We start from the raw sequence: 13,820 nt of genomic DNA on the forward strand, positions 1-13,820 counted from the left end.
GATGCATAATTGGCCATGGATTCGAGAGGGAGGAGGAAGTCAGAATGGAAAGAAAGGAAGCAGTCAGATTGTCACCTTGATTTCTGGTCTGGGAGAGTTCTTGAATTTCTCAGGAAGACTTTTCACCGTATGTTTCCTGGAGGAGCTCTTTGGGGATCCCCAGTTTGTGTCTTTGTCTTTCGGATGACAGTATGGAGACCGCAAGCCCCTCACGTTTCTCTCCAAGCATTTATGTTCTAGGAATCCCTATTCTGATTTTATCATGTCTGTTTCAGAGCCTCTGTAGTCCTTGGAGGCTGGCGCTCAGATAGCCTTGTTTTCTCTGGCACTGCAATGCTCTGTTGTAGGAGCTTTGCCACCTTCATACCTGAGGTAAATCTAAAAGATGCTGCAGTTTGGTCGTTCACGCAGCCCTGAAACATTTTTTCCCCCAAAGGTAAGATAGAACACTCTCAGTGCAATGCCAACAAGGCTTATTACTTTAGATAGTGCAGTATGTCCTGGCTGCACTGGCAGTGTGGTGTAACTTTGGGTCACTGCCAACTGGATGAAATTCAAACTGGTCACTCAGAATTGAAAGGTTCTCTCCTGCAGGATGAATTCAGTGATCCAGGGGTGCAATTTTAGCTTTCTAATCAATTCAACCAGATGATCTTTTATCAAATGGAATCACCAGATTAGAAGGTGACGCTGGGGGGGGGGGGCATTTAGTTTCACCAATCTGCATCCGGGCAGGACTTCACATCAAGCCATGGAAGAAGGTAAATGTTTAGATTGTTCATAAAACATCCATTGGAGCAGTCCCCAAAGGTGCCAGCGTGTGCATTTTGGATAGCCAGGAAGGCTTTCTAAGGAAAGCGTACAGTTCTCCCCTCTGTCTCAAGTCACTTTTGTCTTGTTCTGGACTCATTAGAAGTAAGAGAATCTGCTTCTTGTCACTCACACACTTCTTCATATACTTGAGAACTATTATTAATCCCTTATTCAGCCTTCCTTTCTCCAGGCTAAATAAACTCTGTCCTTTTAGCCTTTCCTCAGAGGGAATATTAGTCAAACCTTTAATCATTTCAGTTGTTGTCTTCTGGACTGCCTCCAAATTCTCCACAGTGCCCTTTATCTGGAAGAGCTGAAATGGAATGCAATAGTGTAAAAATCACATTAATTCAGGCTCTGCCAATATGAAATTTGTGATAATCCAGACAGGGATTTGCTTAACCGACGCTTCCTTCATTGACTGTGCGAGTTCAAGGCAAAGGAGATCTGGAGGAGGAGAGGCCATAGAAAATATTCCAAATTCTCGTGCGAGCTAATCCTTTTCCAAGGGCATCAGTGGTGCACTTTCCCACAGAGCCACTTGTAGGGCACGTGTTGCCTGGACACTTCAGCAAGCTCCCTGAAGACCTACCCTAAGCTTCAGGGCAAGACTAGATTGAGTTGTCGTTATTATGACCACCATCTATTCTCTCTCCTATGAGTGTGCTTAGTGGGCCAGAGGCCTTAAATTTATCAGTCTGATGCTGTTCCAAAACTCTAGGCTGTAAATCACTATAATTTCTGTATGTATTCTAAAATCACACAATTATATTTCAATTTGATGTTGAGCTTCTAACCAACACAGAGCAGCTATTTTTTTTTTTTTTTCATGAATCTCTATGACAATTTTTTTTTCCTGGGCACAAAGATTGCACTAACCCACATTTAATTTCAAATGTTCACCTTGCAAGTCTAAGTTATTTATCCATTTATCCATTGAATGAACATCTATCACGTGGCTCCTTTGTGCCCAGCCATAACTGCTAGTTGTTTTCAATGAAGATAAGTGGCTCCTGTCCTCTAGGTCTCTTGGCCTGGGGGTGAATATTAAAATAAAGGTGTCAGTAAGGGTCATGGTCCCTGGAGTGACTAGGGAAAGCTTCATGGCACAGGGGACCTCTGGAGAGGTGACCTTATTTCAAAGGGGAAGCAGGACTTTTCCAAATGGACAAAGCAGAGGAAAGAGCTTGTACATTATCACAGAAATCTGGGTTCCTCACTATAGGGTAACAGTTTAATCAGATTTCACTTGTGGCTGTTACGGTGACGGAATAGTTTTGCAATGAAAATTCTGAAAAGGTAGTCTTGCTCCCATTGGTGTATATACCTTAATGGTTTGGGGAAGGAAAAAGAATCCCTGCTTGATTCCAAAACATATGGAGACACTGACTATCTGAGATGAAGAAATATAAACCAAATTATCTGTGTTAATTGGCAGTGATGGGGGGATTGAAGGATATGGCTATATACAGACATATAGAAACAGCAGGTCTCCTAAGATTACAGAATTTAACCCTCTGTGCGAAGTAGAGCTAAAAACCACAGACCTCACAAAATAGAGGCAGATCCTTTTCTCTGCATTTATTTTTTAAGTGTTTATTTATTTTTGATAGAGAGACCACAAGATGGGGAGGGACAGAGAAAGAAGGGGACAGAGGATCTGAAGCAGGCTCTGTGCTGACAGAGGCAAGCCTGATACGAGGCTCGAACCCATGAACTGTGAGATCATGACCTGAGCTGAAGATAGACGCTCAACCGACTGAGCCACCCAGGTGCCCCTCTACATTTATTTGAAAGAAACCAGATTTCTCTATAACAGGGATATCCCAAGAGAGCCTAGGAATAGCTGCTCCATATTGGGCCCAGCTCTTTTCCACAGACTTACCCATTTGGGAACTTGGGGGACCCAAGAAGCCAGACTGATTCTCTAGTGAAAGTCCTTTAAAAGAAACTGTGAGCTGGGAATAAAGTTCCCATTTAAATTCATAACCTGCCTCATTTTCCATAAGTCTGGCTGTGGGTTCTATAGAACCAACACAACTCCTGAGTCTAATCGAGTGCATCATCGCTTTGCTCCTTGGAGAATCAGGGGAAAGAGCCTTGGGAATATAGAATCAGAAGCCGAATTGGTGAAATTTGGATCCTAAATCTGTCCCTTATTAACTGAATGTTCTTGTACAATTGACTCAACCTCTTGTAACATGCGAATAATAACAATACTTACTTCATAGGGTGTTTCGAGGCTTCAGTGAATCAGCGTATGTAACATGTTTTAATCAGCGTTGGCACCTTGTGGGTTCTAGACAAGTACTTACTCCTATTAGGTGCATTTCTGCCTAGTCCCTAAAGGCCGAATGAGTTACCGCAGGTTGTATTCATTCTTTCATCCATTCAAGGTTAAGAAGCAACACATCCTATGTACTATGTGCAAGAGATTGAACTGCTGCTTCTCACAGCTTTATGTGCACATTGGTCACCTGGGGATTTTGTTGAAAAGCAGATCCCATTCGATGTGTCTGGGGTGGAACTCCAAGATTCTTTCGTTCTTGAAGTTCCAGATGTTGCCAGCATTGCTGACGGGTGAGCCATATTTCGTGTAGAATGGGCAGAGACACTTGTACCATGGATCCATAAATCCACTGGGTGTGTCTAAAGAAACAGGTGTAAGTGCTGCTTCTAGGTACAGACATCTGGGTTTGGCTACAATGGCATATTTCTTCATCTAAGTGCTTTCTCAGTTACAACCTGTGTAATGCATTTGTGTCCCACTGCTTGTGATTTACAACTAATAGTCTTCTCATCACTTACTCTCCTAATTCTTACCCTAACTCCTTAATTAAGATAGAGCTAAAAAAAAAAAAAAAAAAAAAAGAAGAAGAAAACAAAACCAAAAAAAAACAGCCTTTGATCAATTTACAGCCGTGACAAAAACCTAGTGCTTGGAACAGGTTAAATCAATAAAGATTTCCTTCTAGCATTAGTTTTCAAACTTTAGCATGCATTGAATCACCTGGAAAGCTTCTTTAAAATTTTTTTTTTTTCTTAGAGCAGGGGAGATGGACAGAGGGGGGAAATAGAAAATCTTAAGCAGGCTCCACACCCAGTGCAGAGCCCAATGCAGGGCTTGATCCCACGACCCCGGGATCATGACCTGAGCCAAAATCAAGAGTTGAACCCTCAACCGACTGAGCCATCCAGGCACCTCTCACTTGGGAAACTTCTTTAATCACAAATTGCAGGACTGACCCCAGGAAGTTCTGACTCAGTGGGTCTGGATTGAGAGTAAAGAACGCTTTCAAGAAGGGCCCAGGCCACAGTAGCGTTGCTGGTTTAAGAACCACACATCGAGAACCATTGCCTCGTACCAACGAGCTCTCAGTGACTAGGAAGAGGAACTACCCGTATTTGAACAAGAGCGGCCAATCCTATGTGATACTAGAAAGTTCAGGAATAGTACAAATGCAATACACATGTAATCAAAGATTAAGGAAGTATAGAGGAGCATAAATTATATTCCATCAAAACCCACAGCAGCTAATACCAGCTCGTAGCAGCCAAAGCCTTTATATCTATCAAAAGAGAGGCCTGCATAATCATGTGTAAAGGCCAAGCCTGGTCACCCTGTATTTCAAAACCATGTATTAATGGAGGCGTAGGAAATTTGCAAAATTTTCACTGGAAAGTGCCACAAAAGGATCCTAGATTGGGTATTGTTATGTGTCAAATAGCGACATCATCCCCATCTCCTCCTGGAAGCTTTTTCTGACAGTTTGGTGCAAAGGTCAACATTTCCTCCACTGTGTTTTTGTTGTTTCCATACTTCTTTGGTAGTATTTCTTTTCTTGTCTTTTCTTGTCCTTTCTTCTCTTCTCTTTTCTTTTCTTCTTTAAGTTTTTTTTTAATGTTTATCTTTATTTTTGAGACAGAGAGAGACAGAGCATGAGTGGGGGAGAGGCAGACAGAGAGCGAGACACAGAATCGGAAGCAGGCTCCAGGCTCTGAGCTGTCAGCACAGAGCCCGACTTGGGGCTCAAACTCGTCAACTGTGAGATCATGACCTGAGCCGTAGTCAGAAGCTCAACTGACTGAGCCACCCGGGCACCCCTTCTTTGGTAGTATTTTGAATTTTATGTTACCTGCTAATGTTGTTTCTGGACTTGGAACTCAGGGAGGACAGCGATCGTCCTCTTTGTGTTTTTAGGGTCCATCACCGTGCACACATGTACTTTTAGCATCTAATACACATTTGTCTTCAACACTTATGATAAAATTTCTCTGAATACAATGAACCTCTATTTCTGTTATAAAGTCAAGTATAATATAATACGGGATTAGATTGCTAGTTGATAGAAGTTGGCATCATGTCATTATAACTGTAGGATATTATATTTATTATTTTTTAATTTATTTTTTAATGTTTATTTATTTTTGATAGAAAGACAGAGTGTGAGTGGGGGAGGGGCAGAGAGAGAGAGGGAGACACAGAATCTGAAACAGGCTCCAGGCTCTGAGCTGTCAGCACGGAGCCCAACACAGGGCTTGAACTCATGGACCGTGAGATCATGACCTGAGCTGAAGTCAGACACTTAACTGACAGCCACCCATATTATATTTATATGAAAATAGCATTTTCCCCTACACAATCACTTCAGTAGTATGATCAACTTGTGAATGATAAAAAATTAAAATTTATTTAAAAAAACTTCCAAGTAATATATCAAATATTCATTAATGGAAGAGTAATTTTAAAAGTGGGGCATAGGGGAGCCTGGTTGGCTCAGTTGGTTGAGCGTCTGACTGTTGATTTTGGCTTAGGTCATGATCATAGGGTCATGGTATGGAGCTCTGAGTTGGGCTCTGTGCTGAGCGTGGAGCCTACTCAAGATTCTCTCTCTCTCTCTCTCTCTCTCTCTCTCTCTCTCTTTCTCTCTCTCTTTCCCCTCTACCCTTCTCCCCCATTTGCTCTCTCCTTCTCTCTCTCTCTCATTTAAAAAGGGGGTATATTTACACAATGGAATCTTATACAGCAGTAAAAATGAATGAAATAGTACTATAGCCAATCCTCTGATTAACTGGTTGCAAATTCCCTACTCACTAAAATTTATTTATAGCTCCAAAAGTAGTACTCATAGTACTTTTGTGGTCATTTATGGATATAGGCAGAATAGAGAAACATTTATTGCCCCAATACATAGATATTCTGCCTTCTTGTTCCAGCTATTACACTGCAAACAAGTACCCTCCTTTTCACAGACTGTTTAGTGCTACCCTTCTCTCATTTTTCTGTATTTTGTTGATGATTTTGCTATTTAAAATGACGGCCAAGCGCAGTGTTAAAGTGCTGGCTAGTGTTCATAAGTGCAAAAAAACCTGTGATATGCCTTGTAGAGAAAATATGTATGCGTTTTAGACAGGCTTCAACCAGGCATGAGCTATAGTGTTGTTGGCTGTGAGGTCAATATTAGTGAATAATAACATACGTTAAATAAGGTGTATTTAAACAGAAACACCTACAAAACAAAGTCAACAAAAATGTTGCGACCAGAGACTCACGGGAACTTAACTCTGTATTTCTTATAAGAAAAATAGTTCAAAATTAGCTAATTCAGTATTTTATTCAGAGCAACTTTATAGAATGTGAGTAGTGCAAATAATAGAATGAACCGTACAGGCAGCTAAATAAATAAATATCGGTAGCCTAATTCCAAATGAAAAAAAAAAAAAAAAACACTTTCTGGGAGATGACACAGCACCTTCTTAAAAAGTGCAAAAACAACTAAAACTAGACAGTCTCTTGTTGAAACAAAGTATTTAAATAAAGCAAGGAAATACAGAGTTTCAGTAGTCATTACCGTGTGGGGCACAGGGAATGGGATTGTGTAGAGGCAAGTTGGTAGATGTAAGGAATTGGGTGATAGGTTCATGAATGTTATTTCTCTTTGTAATAGCTGGCTAAAATTATTAAATAAATAAATAAATAAATGGAGAGTGTCGCACATGAAAGACGACACCGTGTCATGAGCCAAGGATTATCACTAAGTACATCCTTTGCGCTGTCCATTCAAACACATCTGTACATTTTTCACATCCCCAAATACATGTGGTGAATGAATGAATACGTATGTACATCTTGCTCCACACAGGTAAGTAGTTCTCCCCCTAAATCCAGGCTTTCTGCATGAGATTCTGAGACAGGGATCCCCATGAAGAGTTGGAGGGCATCCTGGCAGGGAACTTTGAGAATAGCACCTGGATGTCTTATGCCATTCTTGGCGGTTTAGACACTTACCATGTGGACGTGTCACTCATGGAAGAGTGTTCCATAGACCACAGCAGCAGCCAGATTCCACTGTGGAAATTCAGAGACATCCCTGCCTCTAGTAGTCAGAACTGAAAACTGCGAAAAAGTACAGCATTCCAAATGAAATGGCAAGTGGATGAGAAAAGGCTAGTGCAGTTTTAAGCTATAGTTTAGAATTAAGGACAGCTCGGGGTGCCTGGGTGGCTCAGTCGGTTAGGCATCTGACTTCCCCTCTGGTCATGATCTTGCGGTTCATGGGTTGGAGCCCCGTGTCGGGCTCTGTGCTGACAGCTCAGAGCCTGGAGCCTGCTTCAGATTCTGTGTCTCCCTCTCTCTCTGTCCCTCCCCCACTCTGATTCTCTGTCTCCCCAAATAAATGGACATTAAAAAAAAATTATAGAATTAAGGACAGCCCCTAAACCCTGAATCCCGTAGAAGTGGGTAATATGGAAGTGAAATAAGTCAGTCAGAGAAAGACAGATATCACATGTTTTTATTCATATGTGGAACTTGAGAAACTTAACAGAAGACCTCGAGGGAAGGGAAAGGGGGGAAGAATTACCGAGAGGGAGGGAGGCAAACCATAAGAGACTTAAATACAGGGAACAAACTGAGGGTTGGTGGGGGTGGGGGTAGGAGGTGGGGGTAGGGGTGGGAGGTGGGGGTGGGGAAAATGGATGACGGACATTGAGGAGGGCACTTGTTGGGATGAGCACTGGGTGTTGTATGTAAGTGATGAATCATGGGACTCCACGCCCAAAATCAAGAGCACCCTGTATACACTGTATGTTAGCCAACTTGACAATAAATTATATTAAAAAGAAAAAGAAAGAAAGACCTAAAATTAAAAAAAAAAAGTGTTTGGGGGTATGGAGAAAGATGCAGAAAATATAGAGATTTTAAATAAAAGGTTACTGCCTGTTTGCCATGGTGGTTAAGCCTCGCAACACCTGAAGGGAAGCTAAGCCACGACTGGATTTGGGGAGAGGTAAGTGTTGTAAGGTAATATACCTTCCTAAATGAGAAATCAAGGTGTGTCCTGTCTGGAGTTTGCCTTTGATATATGAACATTTATATTCCAGCGACCGGTTTGCTCGCCGCGGTTGATAATTTAGGGTGTTTTATAGAATGCATCTTGCCATAACATGCAAATGACATGACCCCTTCCTCTGGCTGGGCTGCAGCAGAGTCAGGCTGGGGGGGTGGAAACAAATGCCTGGTATTCAAGCGGCATTAATCACACGTTTGGTTTGATTTACTAATGCTATTGTCTTTCCATTTTCTGTTAAGAAATTAGTAGCAGGACGTAAGTCGGCCCGAACGCCACAATATGTTGGATCAATTTAAGAGACAATATAGATCACTGGGATTCCTTTTGTCAAATGGAACCATTAGACTCGCATATTAAAAAAAGTATATATTTCTGTTTCGGATGTGTAAGTGATCCATCGTTTACCATTATGCAAAAGAAGGCAAAGGCAAGATGCAAATGAATGGCAGGGAAAGGATGGTAAATGCATTGTTGTCCATGCAGCTCATCTTCAACCATAGGTATCTTGGTTTGTGCATTTTGCTCTGTTCCCTAGAAGGTAGCTTACCTTCCTTCTCAAGGAACTCAGAGACAGTCCGATTTCTAGTCTTCACATAAACACACTATTACTAAAACACATTCCAACTATGTCTGAACACTCATATGACCACTTTTCAGGCTAGGCTTTTATTGAACACTGTTTGAAAGTCAAACTCAAGACACATTTTCTCTCTCTCCCTTTTTTTTTTTTTTTCATCGTAAGATGCATTTTCCTCCAATGCCTGTTTTTCTGTGTCACATCAGGTCTGTTTTTCGGTGTCCCACTGTCTTTTGCTATACAGTGCATGGACGGAACAGCTGAGTAATTATGTCAGTGTGACTGCAATTTTACCTTTGGGGCCCTCTCGCTACGCCCGCACACAGGTGACTAAACCAGGAACGGTGACATTCCTTGCCTGTGAGGGATTGGCCATGTGACTTTGTCAACTGGCAGTACAGCAGGCAGCTGAGTCACACTGCTTAACCTTACAGCTTGGCAGTGTGAGTCTGAGAAAGGCAGGTGAAACGGGACCCTAGGCACTCTGTCCCCAAAGAGTTTGGCTTCAGATCATGACTGGATAAACAAGATCTAAAGAGACAGTGTGGGCCAGGGAACGAAAGCGTTCTCTGGACTCTCATTCTAGCTCTCTCTAACCTTGGACCCGGCTTAAGGCTTTGGAGCATCCATTTTCTTAGGTTTAAAATGATGAGCTTTTTTCCCCCCGTCTCTTGTATTATGTATTACCAAGACCAGTAATAATAATAGTAGCAATTACTATCATTTAATGACTTAATGAGTGGCTTTTATATGCCCTTGGTATAGAGCCAAAAAAAAAAAAGGCACAAAAACACTGAGGCTGAATGCACTTAGAACAAAAGCAATTTATACTGAAGCAAGTTGGAAAACAGCACAACAACATCAAGCTGATCCGAAGTTACATATTTTCTGTCACTCTTTTTTCCCAATGCTGGCAATGTGGGCACATAGTACAAAGTAGATTCCTAAGCTTTTATGTGCTTTTAAGTATTTTTCCACGATACAGATTTTGTTGTTGTTTTCTTATGTTTTATTGTCTTCACATTTCTAATTTACTTCCAGCTGAGTTTTTCTTCCCTTTGCTATTAGTAGCCATGGAAAGATGCTCATTTCGTTTGCTTTCAAGCAATCCCTATTGTTGGACATTTTGTTTGTTCTGTTGAATCTGTTTTTATTGTCATTTAGGCTGCTCTAATTTGTATGCTTACTTAAAACCTAGAATGCCTACTTTGGTTCAGTGAACCAGGACTGGTCACAATAAGAAAGAAAATTATAATGGAGATTAAGATAGCCCTTGTTCTTAATGCAGTTGTAGATATACTAAACATCTACTATGTGTCAACATTCAACTGGGCACTGAAGCCGTGGTAGGCACCCTGACAGGATCCCTGCCTTCAGGTAACCTACAATTTAGTGGCAAGAGGTAGACCAGAAGCAAATAAACACATAAACAAGATAAAGGTATGCATCCACAAAGGAAGTCAAGCAACATCGTATGTTAGGTACTAACTCACGGTGTGACAATCCAACTGTGGATGGAAGAAGAAGAATGCGCTAGCCATGATCAGATCTAGGGGTAAAGTATTCCAGGGACATTAACAACGGTTCATCTGAAACTAGCTTTTTATAGGAAGGAATATGAAATAAGATGGGAAAGATAGTTTAGGAGAAATTCTTTGAGAGTTGTGAATGTCACAGTGAGGTAGTGTCATGGGTTGAATTGCGTCCCCTCAAAAGGTGTTAAAATCCTAACCTCCAGTACCTCTGAATGTGACTATATTTGGAAATCACCTTTGCAGATGATGAGGCGAAGATGAGGTCCTTAGGGTGGGCCTTCATCCTGTATGACTGTGTCTATAAAAAAAGAGGAAATTTGGACACAGATAGGGAGAGCACCGCGTGATGATGAGGACAGAGATCAGGGTGACGCATCCGGAATACCAGAGATTTCCAGCAAACTATCAAAAGCTAACGGAAAGGCATGCAACAGATTCTCCTTCACAGCCTTCAATGGAACCAACCCTACGGACACCATAACCTCACTTCGCGGGCTCCAGGACCGTGAGACGATGATATCTTTCTGCTGTGTAAGCCACACTCTTTGAAGTACTTCCTTACAACAGTCCTAGCAAACTAATGTGGGCAGTGGCTCCAAATCCGCGGTGGTGTGGCAGATGTCTCCCTGCATCTCAGTGCATGGCATGACCTCAGAGTGTTCCTCAGAGCACCCCCCAGGCAGCCAGGACGACGCAACTGGGCTCAGCAAAGTAGACGAAACCTACGGGGCTAACACATTTGAAGATTTTCACTTTCCAGCTCAAGGATTCTTTATCAACCTACTCCATTTCTGTCCCTGTTGTAGCACGGATTTCACAGTGTCCTGAGCGCTGGCTCTCCATCTGTCTCCTGTTATAAACTGGGAACCACCTGAAACCAGAAATTGTACCTGACAGTTCAGGCTCGCCAACATCTCCCCCAGGTCCCGAGTCTAGTAGCTGTTCATTAATTATTTGTTTGGTGGTAAAGTTCATTGTTTTCTCACTTTTTGCTTTGAAATAGTTTCACCCTTAAAGAAAAGTTTCAAACATAGTATTAACTTGCATATTCTCTTCTTCCTTATTCACAAATTGTTAATATTTTGTCACATTTGCTTCATCATTTTCTTCTGCTCTTTATTAAGCATATCTTTTTTTTTTTTTCCCTGAAACACTTGAGAGCCAATTGCACTCATCAAGACTTTACTCCTGAAAACTTCAGTGTATATTTCCTAGGAACAAAAACATTATCCTATGCAATCATAGTAAAGTTATAAAAGGCAGGAAATTAAACATTATTAAATACTCTTATTTACAGCCAATATCAAATTTTTCCAATTGGTTCTTTACCACAACTTTTTTTTTTTTTTTTTCTGAATCAGGATTTAATGCAAGATAATCCATTTAATTTACTTGTCATGTCCCTTTACTTTCCATTAATCTGGAACCATTTCTTAATGTTTCTTTGTCTTTCACCGTATTAATATTTTTGAAGAGTACAGATTAGGTAAACTGTAGATTATTCCTCAGCTTGGTGTGTCTGATGCTTTCTAATGGTTAGATTTAAGGTACGCGTTTTTAGTGAAGAATGCCACAAATGTAATAATGTGTCCTTGTCAGTGTATCACACTGAGAGACACTGAATGCCAATTGATTTGCCCCATCTTGGGTAAATTTAACTCTGATTTAGAAGTTAAAGTGATGATAGTCGTGTGTCTTCATTCAGTTACCACTTTTACTGTAATTAGCAAACAATTTGTGTGGAGATACTTTAAGACCTTGTAAATATGATATTCCTCATGAAATTTTCACAGGCAAGTCATAGCATCCGTTGCTGATTTCTGTGTGATTTCATTATTATTATGGTGATTGCACGGGGTGATTTTGTTATTTCTTTTATTCCACATTTATTAGCTGGCTAACTGGCATTCTGTTTTACCTTGTCCCCACAGTTTTTTTATTCATTGATTATCGGTATGGCTTCATGTATTCTTATTTTATTCAGTGGATTATAATACATTTTAGCATCATTATTTACTTTGATGCACAAATTGTCTCAAATTTGCCTTTTGGAAACGACTTCAGTCTGGCCCATCCTCATAATGTTTTGAGCACTTTCAGTTCGCAGGCACAACAAGATGGTCCAGTTTATCTTGTTTTCTCTTTGCCCTTCTTTGGAATGAGTCATTTCTCCAAGGCTGCTCTCCCTATTCCCTTTTGGCCAGAAAAGATACTTAGACACCAGGAGCTGATCACAAAGGGTTAAATTAGTTCAGGATCTTTTAAAGACTCTGCTTTCAGGTGTCAGATAACATTTGCAGCAGAATTGTTTTTCAAATTTTCCCTGTGATCCAGTGTAGACCTTCTCTCTCACTCTCATGTCCTTTTTCATTTCCTAAAAAAAAAAAAAAATGAAGCTATCTGAAGCTGGTCACTTATCTTCTCTCCTCTCCATCTCAAAAAAGTTGTCAACAACCATACCATTCACTCTATATCTTCCTTTACCTTTAGTTAGACTTTGATCATCTCTTTTGTGTCTGGGAGAAAAGTATCTCTCCTGCCTTTGCAAGCTAATCATACCGTCTTTTGATTCCATCTCCTCCTGTCTCCTGAAGGACACCTGCCATCTGTTATTCCTCTCCCTTTTTACATTTTTCCATCTCTTCTTATCCATTGTATAATTATTTGCCTATAAGTTCTCAGGTCTTTTATATGTGAGAAAAATATCATGCAATCTTACAATGCTTGAAGAAAACAGCCGAATTCTGCTTTGTTTCGCTAGCAAGGGGCCTCAAAGAGTTGTCTGTATTCTCTACCTCCATTAGCATAGCACACACACTCCTTGGAGGCTGGCGAAGATCTCAGCCCTTCAACTCAATTTGCTATCTTGGAAGTCATCCATGATCATAAAATCACTCACTCTACCCTTCTACAGGAGTTAATTCTCGTTAGGAAAAAGAGATGATGTACGGAAAAATTGAGAATTGGTGTTAAAAATGAGATGTTAATAAATGATGCTTAAAAAGAGCATGATAATTGGTGTTGGGAAACATAGTTTCTGCTGTTACCCATGTGGCTGAAAAATAAACCATGATACATGGAACTTATTTTCCTGCAGAAGGGGAAGGATGGATTCTTTCCTTATAGTTTCCTTATAGTCATGTTCTAAGGAGCAACTTTGCAAACTGTTAAGTCACCACAAAAATATTAGTATTTATCAACACATAATAAAAAAATATATATCATCACTCTACCTTGAAAACTAGAAGATATCAGTAAAGGGTCAGTGTAAACATTAGAAGGTTAAATAACAAATCAGTGTGTTTACATCTCTTCTTATCTTTCCTGTCTATCTCCTTCATAAATTTCTCTTTCCTCTTGTACCCTGAGTTATACCACAAGATCAGTCTTCAGCTTTCTCTATTTTCCTTCTGCTTTTTTCCCTTCTTAGACATGATATACTGTCATGGGTCCAGACTTGCTGGAGTGAATTTTTGGTCACTATCTTGCATCCAGACTCTTTCCTAAGCCTGTACCCTACATTTCTCACTGCCTACTGGACAA

Source organism: Leopardus geoffroyi, chromosome B1, assembly GCF_018350155.1.
Source record: "Leopardus geoffroyi isolate Oge1 chromosome B1, O.geoffroyi_Oge1_pat1.0, whole genome shotgun sequence".
Taxonomy (NCBI): Eukaryota; Metazoa; Chordata; class Mammalia; order Carnivora; family Felidae; genus Leopardus; species Leopardus geoffroyi.